The sequence below is a fragment of the Eretmochelys imbricata genome, chromosome 1 (genome assembly GCF_965152235.1).
Source record: "Eretmochelys imbricata isolate rEreImb1 chromosome 1, rEreImb1.hap1, whole genome shotgun sequence".
Classification (NCBI taxonomy): Eukaryota; Metazoa; Chordata; order Testudines; family Cheloniidae; genus Eretmochelys; species Eretmochelys imbricata.
In genome coordinates, this window is record NC_135572.1 from 230,498,572 (window position 1) to 230,522,200 (window position 23,629).

Genomic DNA, 23,629 nt, shown 5'->3' on the forward strand with positions numbered 1-23,629 from the left:
TAGCTATTTAAACTTTATGTTTCACATATTATCTTTACCTGGGGATCAGGTCTTGCGGCTCTCAATAGGTTTCTCAAGTTCCTGCATACAAAACCATTCATCCAATATAGTATCATGTTACTGATAACTACATAATAGAGCATGACTTTCTTGAATGAACTGTCTTTTAATTTAGTAGAAAACTTCATTTGGATTTTCATCTTTACTCACCCTCTGGAAAATTTCTGCTAAAATCTCTGCTTTCTCATTGTGAGAACTTCTAACTATGTTGTCAGTCCCAACAGCATATCTTTCTTAGCCGAACACCCTGATACAGTGTGCTAGGTTGCTCTCCCATCTTCTCCTTACCTTTTACCAAGATGGGGGATTGGTGGAGAAAAATGTCAACCAAGATCCCAGTCCAATGACAAAATTCAGCCACCCCACAGTCCATATAGAGGCAGTCTCTTCTTATGTATTTCTGCATCCCATATTGGTAGCAGGTAATTTCCCATCTCAATGTAGGAGTTCCTCTGCTCTCCTCCCTTTTCTTCTCTACAGGCTTTACCCCGCCAATTCTCCAACCTTCTTTCCTGGCTTGGGTCTGTTGAAAGGATGCATCCCCTTTTTGGGGAAAATCTGCTTAGTCAAACTCCTCTGTGGATTTGACCACCTCCTCTAGAATTTTGAGTTGATGCCTCCTAACTCAGACATAGGTGTTCTCAGGGAGGCCTTATAGAAATTGCTCTAGAATTATGGAATCCATAATTTCAGCCACACTCTGTGTATCTGGCTTTAACCATCAGGTAGCCCATCCCATTCATCTTTGGGTGAATGCCCTGGCTGCACATCACCAGCTCATCTACCGGCCTAAACTTCTGCAGGTACTTCTCTATAGGCAGGCCATTCAGTCGGTCTTGACCACCTTAACAACATCAGTCTCTAGCCTGTTGATTGCTGAAGGCCATGTAGGCCATTTGAGCCTCCCCACCAAATTAGGTGCTAACTAGAGGGTCCACATTCCTCTGTCCTAGTCAGCTCCCGTTGCTTCCCCTTCAAATGTCACTAGAAATGCATCACAAGCCCCATCTTACCCAGAGTCAGACTGCTGTTCCCTGTACAAGGTTTCACCAGTTTCTGAACCAACTGCTGCTGCACTTGCATTTGTTCCCTCAAATTCCTGCAGGCTCTCCTGCTGCTCCTCCTGCCTCACCAGCAGAGATGGTCTCTCCAGTTGGTGTGATTACTGGAAGAACTGCGTGGTCTGTTGCAGTTCTTGCTGACGCTCCACCAACCACTGCAGAGTCTACTCCCTCACCCAGACACCAGATCCTTGCAGAGGCTTTTGTCTGTCTGTCTCTCAACCATCATGACTGTGGCAGACAAAATCCTAGACAAGCCCACAATGGTAATGAGGTGCACTCTGTCCCCATCCTCTCATGCCCCAGAAACCTCTCAGACTCCATCCAGTAAGCTGCAACTTTGTGTGAATGTATTTACATTCCCATCACCAATGCACTCTCATGCAGCAAAGTTTTAAGAGTGTTTCTTGCATTTTAGCCCTTTCCCACGGGGCCTGGAAAGAACAGAGGTCTCCCTTCCTTGAGATGTCAGAGCATACAGGGCTCAGCTAGTCCAGGTCCTCCCCCGCACTTTCTTCTCGTCTTCTTTTATACCCCTCAGGTGATGGGCTAATTGGATTATAAGCACTCCCAGCCTGATCAGTTATTTAACTGCATAGAGCCAGTCAATCTTCTCTAGGGGAATTGATTGGTGCCTAAATGATCATCTGTTAACTTCCAGCACTCTGTCACATTCACCTCTACTCAAGTTTTTCCATCATGGTATCCTCAATTATATCATCATTTTCACACCTATGTTCATTGCTAAACGACACTCATACCAAAGTCTACTTCTTACTGGCAAACAAAGGAAGAAATATAACTGTTGCCAGTTTCTACTCTGTAGAGGTGCTCAGATAGCTCAGATAATACAATTATTGATGCCATTAAAAGAATCCAGATGGACTTTCAACAGAATCGCAGTAAATGCAAAATAGAAAATCCTATTCTTGCTCCTCCCATTATTATAAAAAACAAAAAGCAACCTGAGGAATGAGAACTGCTAACAAGTTTTAAACTGGTTCACATGTACAGCAAGCAATAAACCTGTGTGTGTTATGAGTTGAAAAGAGGCTGTAATAGAAAAATACATAACCAACAATCTGTATGCTTTTAAAAAGAATTGTGTATGACTTCTCATAAAAGGGAAGTTATCAGTAAAACAAATTTTCCTTTCTTCATGATCAATAATGCTCATCATTGAGATGTATCAAATGATAGCCAGGGAAGAATAATTAACATGAAAAAGAAATTCTGCGTACTGTGTACCTCAGCACTGCTACTGGGGTACACAGCTTGGAAAATCCATCTTCCGAACACTGAATATAAAGACAACGGTAAGCCTAAATTGCAGTGTGTCATAATATTGCACACTGGCGTTAAGGGAAGTGGCAACTTTGCAGAGATCACCTCAAGATGCCTGTGATTAGAGCCCAAGAAGTGGCGGCGGACTTGGAAGAGAGTATGCTTTTCTCCTGGTGCTGTAGTCCTAACCCCTGGTGTCCACCCTGCCTTTAATCAGCGTTTGTCTACACTTACAGCACTGCACCTGGACCAGTGCAGCTGCACTGCTGTAGCAGTTAGTGAAGATGCTACCTACACTGACAAGAGAGCTTCTCACCTCAGCTTTAGGTACTCCACCTCCCCAAGAGGCAGTACTTATGTCAATGGGATAAGCTCTGCCTGTCTACACCAGAGGTTAGATAGTTATAACTATGTCACACAGGGGTGTGGATTTCCCACATCCCTGTGCAACACAGTTATACTGACATAAGTTTATAATGTAGATCAGGACTAACAAAGCTAGTTAAAAAAAACAAAATACAGCCTCTAAAGCCACCTGGTAGCTAAATCTCTTTGAGTTAGGTTGCCGTGTAGGACCTGGTATACAGACAGTACTAATATTTCTGTTGAATGTTCTCCTGTCCACAGAAAATAGGAAGTTTGTTTATCCATATACACCTGCTAGACCTCTCTCTACCATTTCATACTGTTGACCAGGAAATGCCTCATCTAAACCCCTATATGCTTTGTTTTGACCCATAAGAACACAGGTATCCTGGCAGTTTCTCCATCAGAAACAACATCTCTGTGTGTGCTGGAACCTGATCCATTAGTGACTTTGAAAACCATGAACTGGCAGAAATAGCAGACTGGAAGAGAGTGGAGGACCCAGATGATAGGTGTGATGCGCTTACAGCAGCTTAGCCTATGGTGTAAGCAGGAAGCTACACTTTGTGCAAGTTATTTCCTGCTACACTTTGTGCAAGTTAGAGTCTTTGTATTGTTTTCATATTTAGCTCCTTATACAGTGAATTGTATAAAGAAACTGTAGGCAGGATGTAAGTATAAACAGCACTATCTCCCAGCTTTCCCAATGCTTAGCCAAAATTAGCACCTGGATGAAGAACAGTTGGATAGAGTTGAAACTGGGAAAAGCTGAGGTGATGCAGGCAGCAAGAGTCAAGTATTTTGAAGAACTTTCCTCCTATATAATATGCCCCCACTATTGAAGAAAACTGCCCCATATTGATAAGTTGGCCCACACACTTGGGGTCCTTTCCTAACTCCACAGAGTAACTGAATGCCCAAATAGACATAGTGTGAAATAATGACCACTTCTGTCTACAACCGGCCAGAAGATTTCTAACCATTTTAATCAGACACTGTCAGGGCCATGGGGATTCTTGAATTTGTGACTTCCAAGCTTGAGTACTGCAACCCATATCAACAAAAGAGCCACACACACTGAAAGAGCTCCAACTGGCACAAAACCACAGCTGCCCATTTGCAATACAGTGCTTTGCTCCTCACTTAATTCAGAGTCAAATTCAAGATCTCCACCCTGATAATGAAAAACATCCATTTAAACACTAGCTACCTGAGAGATCACCTCTCCTTCCATGACTGTGATCTCACATGGCACCTACTGTTCCTTCAGAACAATGCAAATATCAACAGAGAAAGGTCAGGAGTGCAGGAAACAGAATAGTCTCAGAACTGAACCCAGATTATACTATGAAACTCCCTTTTGCAAGTGAAAAGAATGATGACAAACCTCATCATTTACAGAGCAAAATGCAAAGCTTCATTTGTTCTACTCATTTTTCCCCTCAGTAATGTCTTCACATACACATGCACACAGCCAAAAACACACACAACGAAAAAAGAGTGTGTGTGCGTGGGGGGGGGGAGGGGGGGAGGAAATCACTATAAACTAATCAAGCTATTTCTCCAACAGTCTGGGAAGGATATATCATTTACTATTTATGCTAACAGAAACTCTTTCTTAACCACAGATGCTTTTAATACTTTACTTCCTCTGATGATTGAAAAAAATAATATGAATAAAGCTGAATATTTTCTAAAGTATTTGGCCCTCTCTCTATAGTTCTTCACTGCTCTCCTGATGACCATCTTTTACCACTCCTTTTCTTTTTCGGTACAAGGCCAGAGCGGTGGAAGAGTTACAAAATTTTAATGTTAGGATTGAGGTAAGTTTCAGAACACCACCCCTCCACTGATTTCAGGATACACAATAACTCTATCCCCATTCTGACCCACTACTCCACATCTAAAACTTGTCATCCAAAGCAAAATGTGGATATGACATGTCAAAGAGGGAACAGAGAACCAAGGTGCTTAGGAAAATAACTGATTCAGTGCATCTTCTCAGAAGCTTCTGTCAGCAAGGCTCCTAGAAAGCAGATGATGTGGTTTAAGGCTGCTTTCCCCCAGCAGTGGAGAAGCAGCATTACAAACTCCTTTCCTAAAACAGTCTGCTGGCACAAGGTAGTTGAAATTCCACCTTTTTGTACCCCGGGGTGAATCAAGTTCACTAATTGTAACAGTTCAAATGATGATTCTGACAGATTTTGGTCAGTTATGTGTTCAGGTTGTTTGCTGGACTTTTGTGGCATTGATTGTCATAACTGACTATCAGTGCAATCAACCAGTGGTAGCAACTATAGAAACTCAGTGTTAAATGTCAGTGGAAAAATCATTTGAGTACTGTGCCAGGATATTGACAGAAGTTAGGAGCTGCTGGAAGGGGTTTGTAACTACCTTTTTGATCAGCTTGTTCAGGATGAGAAGATTTAAGACAAGAGAGTAGATTAGTGATGTTGTTGGGGGTCCATCAATGGATTTCTGAGCATCATGGAAGGCATGGATCAGTGTTCAAGTCGCATTGCCTGTCAGTACCTGGCCTGGTCTGGCCTAGGCAAGCTAATGATCCAACCAGCTGACCAAATTCAGTGATGAATCCTGGTCACATGCCATCTGAGGCATGTTGTGCATATGCTAAGAAGTAGTCTGATCATCACAGGCTTCAGGGATACTAGTAGATGGCCTTCATGAGGGATGAGTTAGTGATATTAGTGATGAGGGGAGTCGAGGTGCTCTTTATTTGCTTTCACTAGGCAGGGGTCTGACTCAGATTTTGTAGCACAGACTTCCTTTAGCAAGGCCTTTTCCTGCTTCCTGCTGCTCTTTGAGCCCCACCTAATCTACATTTCACTAACATACATTACTTTAGACTCATTGGCTCAATCCACAGATAATAAAAGCGGGCAGGCAAGCTGAATATCAGTGTGTGCAAATCTTAGAGTAATCTACACATTGAGGGAGACAGAAGATGATGGAAATTACATTAACACAGACTCTCTGAGATTTACCTCTGAATTTGTCCCCTACTGTGTATCAGAATGGTTTTGGTAAGCCATAAAGGAGGCTGCAGACTGAACATTGCAATTTTCCTCAATGTTTTTTTAATATCTATCTTGCTGTCTGAATGAGGGGAGGACTCACAGAACTCTCAGTTTTCTTCAGCACTAACCTGAAGCAGCATTCTTCACATTTCCTAGACATATGTTGAGGCCTTTCTGAGTAAGGCTGTCATCTTGGAAATGGAATAACCTAAGCTGTGATGCATCTCAGAGAAGAACTGAAATCTTATCTAAGTTCAGTTCTTCTCCTCACATGCACAGAACTGTGTCCCACAAGGGTAGCTGTTCTGTTGATATATCTATTGTAAGAGGCAGAAATTTCTGAGAGACAGCTGACTGTACTGCTACAGCCACCTCACATCTCTCACCTTGCAGTTCTGTCTCCTGTTACAAGGTGGAGTTCAAATACACAATAGTGAAGATGGTCAGACATGATCCTTAATGGAGAAAGGACTGGAAGCTTTACCATCTTAAGGTCAGATCTCCATAGAAAGACAAAATCCATCTGATTTATGCAAACTTTCTTTCAGAGCTAATAATTGCATAAAATAATCCAGACAAATAAACATCATCAAATAAATACACCTGCTTGTAATTCCATATTCCTTAAAGCTTAAATTAGAGGATACTTTAGACAGGGAGAAATACAAATAAAAAGCTTAAGAAATCTTAGCTGGTCAATTTACTGAACTATGGCAACATCAGAACAAAAGCCTGATTAAACAAGCAAAGGAAAAACTCCGTATGTTGCTTGTAGTATATAATCTTAAAATGTGGCATGATCCCATGAAAATCTTTCCAACATCTACATTTACTTTTCTTTATTGTAGTTAATTATCAGGGATAAAAGTTTAAAAAAATATGACATGAAAGACAGAAATTAAACTAAATTATGTAAACATAAGAGAGGAAACTTGGCCTATATAGCACACCAGGTTCATTTTTAATTTGTTTTCTCATTTTTTTAAAAAAGAAATATCACATTTCCCCCCCTAGTGTGTTATAAACTATTTATTTGTTGAAATGAACATGAGAATGTCAGATCCTTAACAATGGCCAAAATCTTCTGAGATTTTGAGCTACAAAATGCATAACAGTCTGTCCCTAGTAGATCTCCCAGCCTGCTTGGTGAGTTAATATTCCAAGACGACTGGTATCCCACTAAAGGTTTATAACATGTACTTAAATACTCCAGATTAGATCACGCAATATTCTGACATTTTACAAAGACTCCAATTTCTCCAGAGTTGACACCATAAAGAGGATAAATTAACAATGAATCCAGGAACTGAAATTTCTAATGTAATATGATAAAATGCATTAACTCTTATGTTTAAGTTCCCGACCTGCCTGTGACCAATATACTAAGGAAAATTTTGTGGAGGCTGGAAAAATATGGTCTTTCCTAAGTGAATCATTCCTCAAAATGAAAATAAATTAACCCATATTTACATTCTCATAAAAAACATTAGATTGTGACAGGAAATATCAGGAATGAAAATGTAGCCGTTTGCTCACAAGTAAAATACTCACTGTATGACAAAATGAGTGTGAGGCAGATTCTGTAATGGTGAAAACTGGCTAATATGTTTCTTTGTCACTTAACCAGTAAATTAACAACATATTTAAGTCTCCACAGTAGAGAGGTTACACACTTACAGTAGCTGCCATTAGAGATTCAAAAAATCCCTTATAGTGACATCCTTCATACTCGTTATTTCTTGCTGTAAACATAGGGGGGGAAATGGTGCCAAATGTGGACTTTCTAATGTTGATACCGTCAATGGTAACCATTGTAGGTCATAAAGGAAAAGTATAATAAAACAGTGGCAATTTTTGCCACATAATTTTGTGTATAATGTTTATGCACCTCAATGATCATATCAAAACCAGAGGAACCCATTTAGAGTTCTGCAATCATTGTTGCAACATTGTGTATATATATACACATATGAGTGAGGAACTGGACATTATGGGAAGATAATTTCAGAGAGATGAGTAATACATGCTGTATGCTACATGCACTGACTATTGAAAATGAATACTCTTGATTCTGTTCTTATTTCTGTAGGCTGGCTTGCTTCTTAGCTGGTGCTTTCCCCTTCCTTCTTCTATGGAAGATGGAGAACTGTACCACTGACCCAAGAGAATAAAGTTTGCCTTAAGATTTCTTTGTCAGGTTATCCTCAACTATTTACCCGCAAAAGGTTCTCTCCATTATGAGCTCCCTCATGCATCTGCTGTGCCCCATTATGACAGGCATATGAATATAGGCATATGTATCTTCAATGCCTTTTCCGCTACATACTTGTGACACCCAATGCCATAAGGAAAGTTTCAAGTCAACAGAGAAGATCTGTTTGACTTCTTCACGTTTCTCTGGTGAAAGAACAATGCAGATTGTGCATTTAACTATGAAGAAAGGTTACATAATCTACTGTAACTGTGGTTCTTTGTTCACATGTATTCTACTTCAGATGCACATGCACCCCATGTGTGCAAGACTGGAGTCTTTACAGGGTAAACAACTGTTCTTTCCTCAAATGACTGTTCACATTAATTCCACTTCTGGTAACTAACAAGCAGTGAACTCACTGACAGCAGACAGATACGCAGAGTTTATTTAAATAACTGCCGGACAGCTCCATCGAAAGAGGTGTCAGATCTTGAGCCCCCAAATAGGAAACAGTACTGTGTCAAAGTTTGGACTGATCCTCATGCAGCTGCCCTGCAAGTTTCTGCCTTAATCAACGCTAGATCCACCGGTCCTCTTCTTAGGTCATAACAAAATCAAAACGAGCAATCAGCCAGTGATGGAAAATGGGAAGGCAGATGCCCTACTTTGGAAACACAAGTATCTTGAACCTGATGAAGAGCCCTCTGCCACCGTGCTCAAGGTGTCCAGCTTTGTCAACTGGACAACAGACAGTAGTCTGATGTCCTCCATCTGTTTGCCAACGACCCATTTGCAATCCAGATCTGCCAGACCCTGAATGATGCAGGTATCCGACCAGGTTATTGACAGGCATTGTATCAGGCTGGGGTCCCCAGCTGATCTCCCAATTCTGGAAGAAATTTTTCAGACCCTTTGATATCGAGCCCCTCATCTCATCTGCCTATCACCTGCAGACTAATAGGCAAACAGAGTCAATCAAATCTTGGAGCAGTATCTTCACTGCTTTTTGAATTACCATCAAGACAACTGGCTTCCCTCGCTATTCTATACCTAATTCATACATAGCAAATGTAATCCATGCCTTAACACAATATAGCCCATTTTTCGCAAACACTATGGCTTTCACCCTCTCTTCTGCCCAGACTTACTCATGAGTTCGCCAGTACTGGCCATGGTGGATTTAGCCTCCCAACTGCACCAGGAGCTCAAAAAAGCACTTGCCCTCTGCCAAAGAAGCCTATGAACCCCATGCGGACCAAGACCATCAGGGTGCCCCTAATTTGGTTGTAAGTGACAAGATGAGACTGAGCAAAACCTTAAATCAAGCTGCCCATCTGCCAAACTAGACTACCGATACCTGGACCCCTTCAAAATTATAGAACCAGTAAACCCAATGGCTTTTAGATTACAGCTGCCAGAGTCCTTAAGATGCACCCCATCTTACACAACTCACTTTTAAAGCTATACATCGAGAAGCTTATATCCAAATTTCTCTAAGTCACTACCACCCATAACAGTCTGGAGACAGGGGGAGTACTTGGTCCACCAAATCCTAATTTCTTGGCAAATTAGATGAAGGCTCAAGTTCTGGTTGACTGGGAAGGTTACGGTCCAGATGACCAGTCTTCGGTACTAATAAAGAACATCCATGCCTGGACCTACTGTGAGAGGTAAAATAGGCAAAGGGTGTAAAATAATACTATATTACACACTATATTATACATTATACTAGGAGTTCACAATCTTTTTCTTTCTGAGCCTCCCTCCCCCTCCCCCCGCAACATGTTATAAAACTCCATAGCCCACCTGTGCTACAATAACTAGTTTTCTGCATATAAAAGCCAGGGCCAGTATTGGGGGTAGCAAGCAGGGCAATTCCCTGGGGCCTCAGGCCACAGGCACCCTAGGGTTGCCAGATGTCCAGTTTTCAACCAGAATGCCCAGTCGAAAAGGGACCCTGGCGGCTCCAGTCTGCACCACTGACCGAGTCACTAGAAGTTTGGTTGGTGCAGGGCCAAGAGGCTCCCTACCTGGCTCCATGCAGCTCCCTGGAAATGGAGATGTCCCTCAGCTCCTAAGCGGAGGGATGGCCACAGGGGCTCCATGTGCTGCCCCCACCCTGCCCCGAGCGCCAGCTCCACAGGTCCAATTGGCTGGAAACCATGGCCAATGGGAGCTGCAGGGGTGGCACCTACGGGCAGAGGCAGCGTGCAGACCAACCTGGCCATGACTCTGCCTAGGAGCCGAGGGACATGTTGCCGCTCGGGGGGAACCGCCAGAGGTGGTCGCCACCCAGAGCCTGCGTCCCAAAACCCCTCTTGCACCCCAACCCACTGCACCAGCCCTGAGCACCCTCCCCCACCCACACTCCCTCCTGGAGCCTGCACCTCCTCCCATGCCCCAACCTCCTGCCCTGAGCCCCCTCCTGCACGCAAACTCCCTCACAGAGCCTGTACCCTGAGCTTCCTTCTATGCCTGAACACCAAACCCTGAGCCCCCTCACACACCTAAACTCCCTCTCAGAGCCCACACCCCGAACCCGCTCCTGTGCCCCAACCCCTTGCCCCACCTCAGAACCCCCTTCCACACTCCAAACCCCTCATCCCCAATCTGGAGTCCCCCTCCTGCACTCGAAACCCCTTATTCCCAGCCCCACCCCAGAGCCTGCACCCTCACCCCCCTGAACCCCAACTCTCTGGCCCAGCCCAAATCCCCCTCCCACATTCGGAACCCCTCATTTCTGGCCCCACAATGGAGCCCAGCCCAGAGCCCATGCCCTCTCCCACACTCCAACACCTGCTTCAGCCCGGAGCCCCACCCTCACATGCCAAATCTCTCGGGCCCCAGCCTGACGCCTCCTCCTGCACCCCAAATCCCTCATCCCCCCCAGAATCCGTACCCTCTCCCACACTCCAACCCCTGCCTCAGGCCAGAACCCCCTCCCACACTCCGAACCCCTCAGCCCCACACCCAGCCCAGAACCCCCTCCTATACCCAAGAGCCCACACACCCCCAGCTGATGCTCTCACCCCCTATCGCACTCCAACCTGCTGCCCCAGCCCAGTGAAAATGAGTGAGTGAGTGAGGGTGGGGGAGAGCGAGTGACAGAGGAATGGAGTGAGCAGGGGCAGAACCTTAGAGAAGGGGTTGGGCAGGGGCAGGGCCTCAGGGAAATGGTGAGGAAAGGGTGTTCGTTTTTGCGCAATTAGAAAGTTGGCAACCCTAAGGCCCCCCTACGAAGCTACATTGCTCAGGCTTCAGCTTCAGCCACAGGTGGTTAGACTCAGGGCCCCAGGCTTCAACCCCATAACATGGGGCTTCGGCTTTCTGCCCTGGGCCCCAGGGAGTCTAATGCTGGCTCTGCTTGGAGGACCCCCTGAAACCTGCTCGTGGCCACCCAGGGAGCCCCAGCCCTCTGGTTGACAGCCACTGCACTATACTATTTTAACTAAAAGCTATATTATCTACACTAAAATTTATTAACTAGTTACACACAGAGAGACAGACACAGACACACATGGAATCAAGTTGCAAAGCACACAAATAAAGGGACACTACCAAAGGTTCCATCTCACTGTCCTGGGTGGTAAGGAGGAATCCAGGGTGCCCTTTATGCCCTCAGGTGTGGAAGCGTGGGGGGAGGAGAGCATCCAGGGTGCAAACATAGCCCCAAAGGACGCGGCTGGACAAAAGAATCTGATCTTTGACATAAGGCTCACATGCACGAGAAATTAAATCTATGTGGACAGTCAGTTAAAGGAGAAGAGCAAGTACTTTGAATAAAAGGAGCAAAAACGGAAGATTAGAGTCTTTTTTCATGTGCAACCAAGCATCTCAGTTCATGCCTGTGGGTCTGTATCACATTGTTCTTCTCTTAGCACTGACGATAGATTCTTTTATTACACTTATGGAAAGGGTAGAAAATATTACTAGCTACACATTAGAAAAAATGTATTTCTACTATACCACCTTATCAACAACATGGAGTTGAATGAAGGTGGTGTCACATCTCCACCAAATGGTCCAGGAAATTGCATAGAGCTGCTGCAGCTCTATTAGAAATATTCATCTGGTCTATGATCCTGCTAATTTGGGTCACTCGAGTTTCCGAGTCTGGGACTAAAGAAAAACTGGTGACTTTAGTCATCCATTCTAAGAACTGGGAAAAGATTGGGTTTTTCAGGTGTTGGGGACTTCCATGTCCAAGTCCAGCAGCGTTGCCCAGGGGTGAGTGTACGGCCAGTGGTAGGGGAACCTGGGCCCTTCCTGCTCCATTGGGTTCCAACTCAGGGTCCTGTGGCTGACTGGTTCAGTCCCCTCCAAAGTCACAAGTGTTGGCTTATAGCTTATAATCTCACAGGGGATGTTTCTCATTGACAGTGATCTGGAGGCTCTTCTTCAATCGCAGCTGTTTCTGGTCTAAATGGGGGCCATTGGCTGCTCTGCAATAGGTCTGGGTCCAGGCGGTGTGATGCTCCTGTGGCCTCTCCCCCAGAGATACCAGCATAGGACTGCTCCCTCTCTGTCCGCCTTGACTGAGCTGGGCCATTCCCTTTTGAGCTCTGCCTCCACTGTGAGCATGCCCAGCAGGTGCGACTGGGCAGGGCCTTTTGGGCCCAGAGCTGCTTGTTAACCTTTGGTTCCCCAGTGTGAGGCTTATATACCACATCACACCAGGGAAGAGTCAATTTGTCATCTAAGCTTGTGGATGTATATTTGCCTTCCAAAGAATCAGCAGTCTCTTCAGAGTACAAAATACAACCTCCCCCATACTGATCCCCCTGATCAACAGTACCCTACTGTTCCAAACACATGTCCCAGGTGTCATGCTGATTCCAACTCTGTCCTCATGATCCAGATAAGATGTGTCAGAGTGCTGCCTCAATATGGAAAGCCAGCGGTGCTGAAGCATACAACATGAGTTGTGCCATAATTACCACCACAGGTAGCATCCACAGATAACGGTCTTTGAACTGAAGCCAAATTCATCAAACATGATGGGATCAAGGACCTACATCCCAGCCAAGGTGCAGACTTTGGCCCCACAACACCAAGAATTCAGACTAGACCAAGCATCAGGAAAGAGCTTTGAGTTATTCAGTATGGTACAAACCGTCAAACAATCCAAGTGATCTTTTTGAACTTGGTCATGAGAGCAGGAAATGTTCTTGGACATTACCTCCTGGAGTTCACAGGTCCAGGCACCTATGCTGGTACTATGCAGTTTCACATGGTTCCACATGGAATAGTTGTCAAGCACCAAGGCCAGAGTCACTGGAAGTCAGGCGACAACTGTTCTCATATTTGAGCAGACTAGACAGAGCATTATCTGAATTGGTGACACTTAACTGGATGAGGAAAAGATGGTGTCCAGCACCAATGAAATAGTGTATGTCGGTACCGAGGGACTGCGCAATGCTCTGAAATTTTGTCATACCTGTGCCAAAGCAGGTATTGAGAATATAACTTTAGCATTCCATTTGAGAACGCAACTTGGTCTATATTTCAAGGCCCTAGATAAACACTATGCCAGACTACTGCAATTTCTGGAGGAGAACAACAGGGGTTTCAGAGCTCTTTTCAGAGCCTAATGGCACAGAATGACATCCAAGAATAGGTAGCACACAAACTATTGTGGCCCATCCCAAAAGAGATAGTACATTAGTCATGAATGTCATGTTGCGCAAAAGGCATTCATATAGTTACAATCAAGCATTTCTAGAAGTCATTTGACCATCTTCCTCTAGTCCTACAATGAGCAAGAATAGAAAAAGAAACAACCAATCTAGCATCAGAGAAAGCTGACTACACACAAAGCTGAGCCAGGCCAACAGCTCTGGAAAAAACTAAATTGTAATAACCATTAAAATATATATAGTGGGAACTGGTACGGGGTTAACTCCAGTGTTGTATCTTTAGAGGCATTAGAGAGCAGCATGTGTCCATGACACAATGGCTGAAGTTAAGTAATACTGCAAGTAAAAATGCAGGCACAACATCCAGAGGCGTCAAAGGCAAAGATAGCATCTCAGCAAAATGTAATCATTGATGAAGAAACCAAATATCTTAAAATTTGAGCTTTATTAGGACAATAATAACAAAAGTACTATATGAATATATAGGAAAAAGGAGGCTGAAACAGCAAAGCAAACCAGTGTCGTCAAGAGCCAGCTAAATGGAGAAAAGCACAATAGTCCTGAGGAAGCTCTTACTTTAACTGCACAGAAAGGGAACTAAGTAAGGAACACATGGGGAAAGCTTAAGTACTTGACTAAGGCATGCACGAAGCACAGCAATATGGAACCTCAAAGTCCCAAAATTTAACAGGTAAGGCTCTAAGCTCCTTCTGCACGGTAGTACGGACCCAAAAATAGAAATACACAGAATGTGTCGTCTGTTGAGTATGATTTGACATCTGCATAAGCCACTGTTGTATACTAGTTTTGTCAAATTCATGTCTGAAATTGCTATTAAGCCAATTACTGTAATGAGGTACGTTTAGTAGTTCAATGGCCTTGAATCATTGTTAGCAATGATTCTGCTTTCATATTTTCAATATCCTTATTTATTTAGATTAGACCAAATTCAAATACAGTCCTTACTCCTCCACATTTAATACACTGAAATAAGAAAGCTATGAAGTTACAGTAGCTTTAGAGTTGTAAATAATGCAGTCCTTACTGATAAGATTTTTTTAACAGGTTCATTGTCCACACTAAATACTTACACATGTTCTAAAGCTGAATGCGTGCAGTGGGAGAGAAAGAAGATCGCCTAGCAGCTAGAGCACTGGAATAGCACTCAGAAGGCTGGGTTCTATTCCTGGTTTTGTCACTGGGCTGCTGGGTAACCATGAGCAAGTCACACTTCCCTTCTCTGTGCCTCACTTTGCCTGTCTGTAAAATGGTACTAAGCTCTTTGAGATCTAGGGATGAAAAATGCTATATAAGAGCTAGGTATTATTTTTATTATTCTGTAGAATTCTTAATCAGAAATCACAGAATTGTTGTCACTCCCTAAAAATCTGTAATTATCTTCATGTCTTCAAGAAAATACAACAGAATATTAACAGGTTTTTGCAGATTAGGATTACTAAACTAATACGGTTATACTTGCACCTGTAATTATTGTAGTACAGATGCAATATTGCAGTTAAAAGGGTGAAGCCAGTAAAAACAGCGTAGATGAGAGGTGATGAAGGTAATTCATAGATTCAAAGATTTCAGGCCAGTGGGACAATTGTGGTTATCTAGTCTGATGTCCTGCATAACAAAGCACATAGGTCGACCCTGAACTAATTCCTGCTTCATGTCTAATAGCTGTGACTGAATTAGAGCATATCTTTCAGAAAAAATATCCAATCTTGATTTAAACATCTCCAGTGATGGAGAATCCTCAACAATCCTTGGTAAATTTTTCCAGTGACTAATTACGTTGCCTGTTAAAAATGTGCACCATTATATTTAGTCTGAATTCAGCTAGCTTTAGTTTCCAGATACTGATTTTTGTTATACTTTTGTCTGCTAGAGTGAAGATCCCTTTATTATCAACTTTCTGTTGCTCATATAAGTACTTATACACTGTGATCAAGTGACCCCTTAAATCTTTGCTATTCTAAACTCCACAGACTGAGCTCAGAAACTCTCGCTGTAGGGAATCATTTCTTCTCTGAAACTTCTCCACTTTTTGAACATCTCTCCTGAAAAAATAGAAAGATGTCCTGATGCAGGAAGCTATATATAAACGGCTGTAATTAATTGCACCACAAAATTGGAGGTGCAATTTTCAAGCATAAAATGAATTTATGGTTAAATCTTGTATACTGGATAAACTTGCCCATGCCATAATCCAGTCAATTTCAGAGCAATCTAGTGGTCCCAATACAGGTCTAATCATCAGGGATGTCTCAATTCTAATTTCACATCTGAAACCTCTCTTTGTGGCTTTCAGTGAGTCACTTAAGCTTTCTGATTCAGTTTCCCATTCTCTAAAATAGAGGAAAAAATACTTAACTATCTACCTCACACAGATATAGGAATTAATTAGTTAATGATCATAGAATCATAGAATATCAGGGTTGGAAGGGACCTCAGGAGGTCATCTAGTCCTACCCCCTGCTCAAAGCAGGACCAATCCCCAATTAAATCATCCCAGCCAGGGCTTTGTCAAGCCTGACCTTAAAAACTTCTAAGGAAGGAGATTCTACCACCTCCCTAGGCAACGCATTCCAGTGTTTCACCACCCTCCTTGTGAAAAAGTTTTTCCTAATATCCAACCTAAACCTCCCCCACTGCAACTTGAGACCATTACTCCTTGTCCTGTCCTCTTCTACCACTGAGAATAGTCTAGAACCATCCTCTCTGGAACCACCTCTCAGGTAGTTGAAAGCAGCTATCCAATCCCCCCTCATTCTTCTCTTCTGCAGACTAAACAATCCCAGTTCCCTCAGCCTCTCCTCATAAGTCATGTGTTCCAGACCCCTAATCATTTTTGTTGCCCTTCGCTGGACTCTTTCCAATTTATCCACATCCTTCTTGTAGTGTGGGGCCCAAAACTGGACACAGTACTCCAGATGAGGCCTCACCAATGTCCAATAGAGGGGGACGATCACGTCCCTCGATCTGCTCGCTATGCCCCTACTTATACATCCCAAAATGCCATTGGCCTTCTTGGCAACAAGGGCACACTGCTGACTCATATCCAGCTTCTCGTCCACTGTCACCCCTAGGTCCTTTTCCGCAGAACTGCAGCCTAGCCATTCGGTCCCTAGTCTGTAGCTGTGCATTGGGTTCTTCCATCCTAAGTGCAGGACCCTGCACTTACCCTTATTGAACCTCATCAGATTTCTTTTGGCCCAATCCTCCAATTTGTCTAGGTCCCTCTGTATCCTATCCCTGCCCTCCAGCGTATCTACCACTCCTCCCAGTTTAGTATCATCCGCAAATTTGCTGAGAGTGCAATCCACACCATCCTTCAGATCATTTATGAAGATATTGAACAAAACCGGCCCCAGGACCGACCCCTGGGGCACTCCACTTGACACCGGCTGCCAACTAGACATGGAGCCATTGATCACTACCCGTTGAGCCCGACAATCTAGCCAGCTTTCTACCCACCTTATAGTGCATTCATCCAGCCCATACTTCCTTAACTTGCTGACAAGAATACTGTGGGAGACCGTGTCAAAAGCTTTGCTAAAGTCAAGAAACAATACATCCACTGCTTTCCCTTCATCCACAGAACCAGTAATCTCATCATAGAAGGCGATTAGATTAGTCAGGCATGACCTTCCCTTGGTGAATCCATGCTGACTGTTCCTGATCACTTTCCTCTCATGTAAGTGCTTCAGGATTGATTCTTTGAGGACCTGCTCCATGATTTTTCCGGGGACTGAGGTGAGGCTGACTGGCCTGTAGTTCCCAGGATCCTCCTTCTTCCCTTTTTTAAAGATTGGCATTACGTTAGCCTTTTTCCAGTCATCCGGGACTTCCCCCGTTCGCCACGAGTTTTCAAAGATAATGGCCAATGGCTCTGCAATCACAGCCGCCAATTCCTTTAGCACTCTCGGATGCAACTCGTCCGGACCCATGGATTTGTGCACGTCCAGCTTTTCTAAATAGTCCCTAACCACCTCTTTCTCCACAGAGGGCTGGCCATCTATTCCCCATGTTGTGATGCTCCATGATGCGATGATTGTGAAGTCCTCTGAAAATGGAAAACACTTCTTTATTGTTACAAAGTCTTAAATCTAGAGAAGATATATTTCATCACAGCATTAAGAGTGGCTAAACATTAGTGAATTAAGAGATTCAATCGCTTTGACAACTCTATATTTCACCAGAAGGTGTAATCACACGTACATTTTTACATTAAACGAATATGTTATACTTTGGCTTCTTACATGGTTGTGTGGCCATTAACTGAGCAAAACTGCTAACATGTCTGTCGAGTATAATCAAGTAAGTTCCCAAAGACATGAACGAGCAGTAAAAATTATCTTTAAAATGTAGAACATACTTTACCAATTATAACACACACTTTTGTCTTATTTACTTGAGGGGAAAGTTATTCTTTACACTTGTTCCATACTGGAATATTAACCACTAATGTATATTTTAACATTAAATTAATTTTAAAAAACATACACAAGAAGGGTCTTGTCCTCACTGGAGTCCCCTGCCATCTAAAATTGCTCCTGTTTTGCACATGGGATTAAAAAGGTATTAAAGCTATAAGAAGAAAACTGTTTTTTTTTTTTTCTATCTGAAATATTTTTTGAATTTCTCATGCTACTTTGAAGATTGACTCGCTGCATGTTTGTAGAACAGGTCTGTTGCAGTATTTTAAATGGAGGCTGGCATATCTGATGTTATTCCTCCTCTGAGTACTGTGATCTCATTGACCAAAATGTGGCAACTAACCAATGAGGCAACAGGAAAACTTGTATGAGGTGTATTCATCCTAGGACTTCCTGATCTAAAAGAATGTCTTTATATAACTTAAACATAAACAGTCTACAAGAAATGTTATGTTAAATATAAATATTACTCAGGGGCAGACTATTTGATTGGATCCCTAATCTTTTGTGCCAAATCAGAGTACCTGAAAGTTAGAATCCTCTTTTAAAATAGGTCTGAAGTAGTAACTAAAAATTCAAACTAGTGAAACATCAGTTAAAGGGAGGATGGATTAACAGCTGTTTAGTAGAATGGTTTCAAAGAATCACAAAATGGCATGTGCTCATGCAATTTTAAGTTTATAGTGCATATTTTGAGAAATTCTCTTAGGGGAAAAAACTATACTTTTCATCATAGGAAACACACTGTAGCTCATACAAAGGAATTTCAATCATCAAATACAAAATACAGAAAATTAACAAAGGCAATAGTTTACAAAACTTCTCCTACAACCCATATAAAAAAATTCTATTTTTGCAGAAGAACTTTTTTTAGAAATGAAAATGCATAAAATTTAGCTGTAACAAGTCAGTGCACTTGTATCAATTAAGCAGATCTCAGTGTGTTTATCATAGAATAATTTTAAATTAAAATGACCAGATGCCTTATGACAGGTTTCAGAGTAGCAGCCATGTTAGTCTGTATCCGCAAAAAAAAAAAAAAAAAGGAGTACTTGTGACACCTTAGAGACTAACAAATTTATCTGAGCATAAGCTTTCGTGAGCTATAGCTCACTTCATCGGATGCATTCAATGGAAAATCCCATGTACATTGGCCAAACTGGACAGTCTCTACGTAAAAGAATAAATTGACACAAATCAAATGTCAAGAATTACAACATTCAAAAACCAGTCGGAGAACACTTCAATCTCTTTGGTCACTCGATTACAGACCTAAAAGTAGCAATTCTTCAACAAAAAAACTTCAAAAAACAGACTTCAACGAGAGACGGCGTATTAATTGGAATTAATTTGCGAACTGGACACCATTAAATTAGGCTTGAATAAATACTGAGAGTGTATGTGTCATTTTACACAAAGTAAAATTATTTCCCCATGTTTATTCCCCCCCCACCCCACCCCACCCCCGCTACTGTTCCTCAGACGTTCTTGTCAACTGCTGGAAATAGCCCACCTTGATTATCGCTACAAAATCACTATTTCCCCCCGCTATCCTGCTGGTAATAGCTCACCTTACCTGATCACTCTTGTTACAGCGTGTATGGTAACACCCACTGTTTCATGTTTTCTGTGTATATAAATCTCCCCACTGTATTTTCCATTGAATGCACCCGATGAAGTGAGCTGTAGCTCATGAAAGCTTATGCTCAAATAAATTTGTTAGTCTCTAAGGTGCCAAAAGTACTCCTTTTCTTTTTGTGGATGCCTTATGAAATACAACTTTTATCACACTTGGGTCAGTGGCTCAAATCTGGCTCATGTTGGAAATTTTCAATAGTTTTCAATAGCCTACCCAAAGTGAGCAGGTCGTCTCAATCAGGTTCCTAGTTGACAAGTGACACCACAGAAACTGTACTCTTTCTGACAATCTCCAGAGAGATGGCAAGGAATAAGTGGGGAAAAAGAATGAACCCCTCTCCCCCAAAGGTCATTGCTCCAAACCCAGCTTGAGGCACGTTGGTGGGGCAAGTCTGGAGAAACCTGCACTGCCACTGGCCATACTGTAACTACTCTGTGGACTGGAACCTCCAGTTACCAGTTCTTGCAATCTGCCCATTTACATGAGAGTCACATAATGGAGTAAACCTCAATATTGATGCAAAACTTCCAAGTGTATTCACACAAACTCTGGAATGCAGCGTTATAGCATCTATTTTGCTTTAACATTCTATACAATTTTCCTTTATACTATGTTTGTATGTTATTGTGACTTTTACCTTACACAGAATATTTGACAGGAATTTAACTGCAGGTTGTAAATGTAATACAAAAAGATAGGTTCTTAATTCAGTCAAAAGGCAAACAAACCTTGTGTGTCTTATCGAAGACCAAGACACACACTCTTGTATAAGGTACCAGTTTCATATAGATATGATCCTTATCTCAAGGGAACCACTGAAGATATTTATGTTCCTAGGAAAAGATCCGATTGTGTAAAAGAATGCAAGGATGTTCTTCATTCAGGATATTCAAAGCTAAGTGGTAATCAGGATGTTATCTGAGCTATAAATTAAGTCATTAAAGTGGGGCTCTTTTCACCCCTCCCCTTTGCAAAAAAAAAAAAAAGAAGTCGACAGTTTAAACCCACACAAAAGGATTGTAGAATTATAAAAGAAATTAGTTTTAATAAGAATAAGAACTCTAAAGTCTTCATTCTACAATTTTAAGGAAGAACAGTTTGATTGGAAAATGTTTTACAACCGATATTAATTACTTTTAACTCATTTTCACTTGAAGGTGAAAACCTGGTTGTTCCTCAAATGCTTAAGATGGAATAACCTTCTTTGGAAATGTATACTTGCAAATGTCTTGTATCTAAATGCAAGCCCTCATATTATTGCCTGACACCATTGTTATATAAGTAGTAACATGTTTTATGTACAAACATTAGATCATGTGATGCTATAACAGATTACTAATGTAAAAAGCCATCTGTCTATAGAAATATTTATATTAGTTGGGAGTTAGTTATCTGGCAATGCTTAAGCAACTCCTTAACCAAACTCAAAAGCAAAAGTTACTTTTCCAAGGAAAGGTAAGAACAAAGGACAACAACTTATTCGAGAACTATTAAAGTTTACAAACTCTCTAAGAATTATTTATGTTTAAAAAAAAGTCTATTTTGAGTGATGAAAGACTTTTACAGTGAAAATAAGCAAAAAGAACGAGGACTACTTGTGGCACCTTATAGACTACCACATTTATTTGAGCACAAACTTTCATGGGCTAAAGCCCACTTCATCAGATGCAAGCAGTGGAAAATACAGTAGGAGGATAGATATATACACACACACACACAACATGAAAAAATGGGTATTGCCATACCAACTCTAACGAGACTCATTGATTAAGGTAGGCTATTATCATTATTATTACTACCAGTGCATCATCAAGGATCTACAACCTATCCTGAAGGACAATCCCTCACTCTCACAGACCTTGGGAGACAGGCCAGTCCTCACTTAGAGACAGCTCCCCTACCTGAAGAAAAAATTCACCAGCAACCACACTCCACACAACGAAAATACTAACCCAGGAACCTATCCTTGCAACAAAGCCTGTTGCCAACTCTGTCCACATATCTATTCAAGGGACACCATCATAGGATCTAATCACATCAGCCACACCATCAGGGGCTCGTTCACCTGCACATCTACCAATGTGATATATGCCATCATGTGCCAGCAATGCCCCTCTGCCATGAACATTGGCCAAACCAGACAGTCTGTACTTATGGCCTCTTTGTATGTCTGTGGAGAGCTTTCAACAGAGATTACATCTCCGAGAGTGGGTCTGTTCTCAGGAGCATGCTCTTCTGTAGGTAAACTAAAACCAAAGTACATTGTTCCCAAAATTAGTAATGAGTTCTGTCTCAGTGTATTATTATTGATTATTCTTATAGATTGGCATAATAATTTCATTCAACCCCACATGACTAAAACAGTGGGAGTCACATCCGTGAACTGGGATTAAGAGAGAGAATTCTTAAGATTTGGACTATCATTTTTTGTTTCTCTAAATTATAAAGGTTTAGAATAAAATTACTTGCTTCTCAACAACTTACAACACCATATGTATAAAGATATTTCTAGGTTTTTAGAAAAAAACTGATAAAACAAATTCTATCATGTGGCATCAGAGTAACATCCACATGGTTCATCAGCAGGGTTGGAACCTTTAGCTCCACCACACAGACCTTCTCTGCCACTTGAGCTAACAGAACAATCGATGGTGAGTATTAGATCGTCATCCTTTATGTGGAGCAGCATTAGAGGGGGTGAGACATGCACTTTGCCAGTGGGTTTCACATATATTTGCTGACATCAGAGGAATGTTGTGACTCAGTAATCTTGGGTTCTACTCCAGGCTCTGGAGGGAAGTGTAAAGACTTCTGCCCATTCCCCACAAGCTTGACCTCCTTCTGCATTGTCCCAGTCCTGTTTCTTCCCCACTCCTCGTTCCTTGTCACAGTTTCTTTGCCCAGCAAGTCCTAGTGTCACCCAACTGGGCTCACTGTCCAAGTCCCAATTTCTCCTCCATTCCTATTCTATCCCTCTCACCACATCCAATCTCAATCTCTTTGCTCAGCCAGTCTCAGTTCTTGCATCCTGGCTCCTCATCCAATATGTCTTGCTCCTCCCCCAACCAACAGAAATTCCCAGCCTCCTCAACCATACTCAGTTTCTCCCCCTATTGAGACATCACCTCAGGCTCACTCATCCATGATTTACTGTTCCAAGCCCTTTGCTCAGCCAGTCCCAGTTTTCCCCGCTGTATCCCAGCTCCTTGTCAGATCTGTCTCCCCACCTCCATTTTTCCCCCACACTGGTTCCTAACCCTAGTGTCCTTGTCCAACCAGTTTCAGTTTCCCCTCTTTTTGCTAATTCCTCATCCAATCCAAGGGTTCCCCACCCTCAGTCAAATGGCTGCCAGCCCCTCCGTCTCATGTCCCTCATTACAGCTCCCAGACCCAGACTCCCCACCCCCAAGTACCAGTCTTCTTGCCCAACCTGTCCCAGTTTCTTCCCCACCTTCACCAGATTCCTTGTTCCAATTTACTCCTTTCCCTCCCCTCTTATACAGCTTTTGTCTTCTGTGCATTTGAATAAGACCACACGCTCCTTCCCGCTACCTCGGTGCCAGCACAGTGGTCGTTGACAACGCAGAAGAGACATGCTCTTAGTTCCAGTGCCTGGATCCACCCTGGCCTAGAGTGCCCATTGGCTGGGAGTAGTCATTAAAAGGGAAACCCCAGCTTCACCTAGCTGCAGAGATCATGCTCAGTTGCCTTGTGGAGATGGCACATATGCAGTCTGGTCAGCACTAGGAGCTGAGAGCTTGACCTTGGTCAATGGGGGCAGAATCTTCAGAGATTTTAGCTGCTATAAATGAAGCATGTGAGAACTACAATTTTTAAAAAGTTTATACCTTGGCCAAATTTGGGCAGATTTTTCATGAGTCAGCAAAAGGCATATGCATCCCTGATACA

General features: G+C 42.5%; 1 protein-coding gene across 5 annotated transcripts in view; it reads right to left on the bottom strand.

The window, feature by feature from the left end:
- The window catches only part of CCDC91 (coiled-coil domain containing 91), a 315,195-nt gene that overhangs the window by 141,019 nt on the left and 150,547 nt on the right, over nucleotides 1-23,629 (bottom strand). The window lies entirely within an intron of this gene.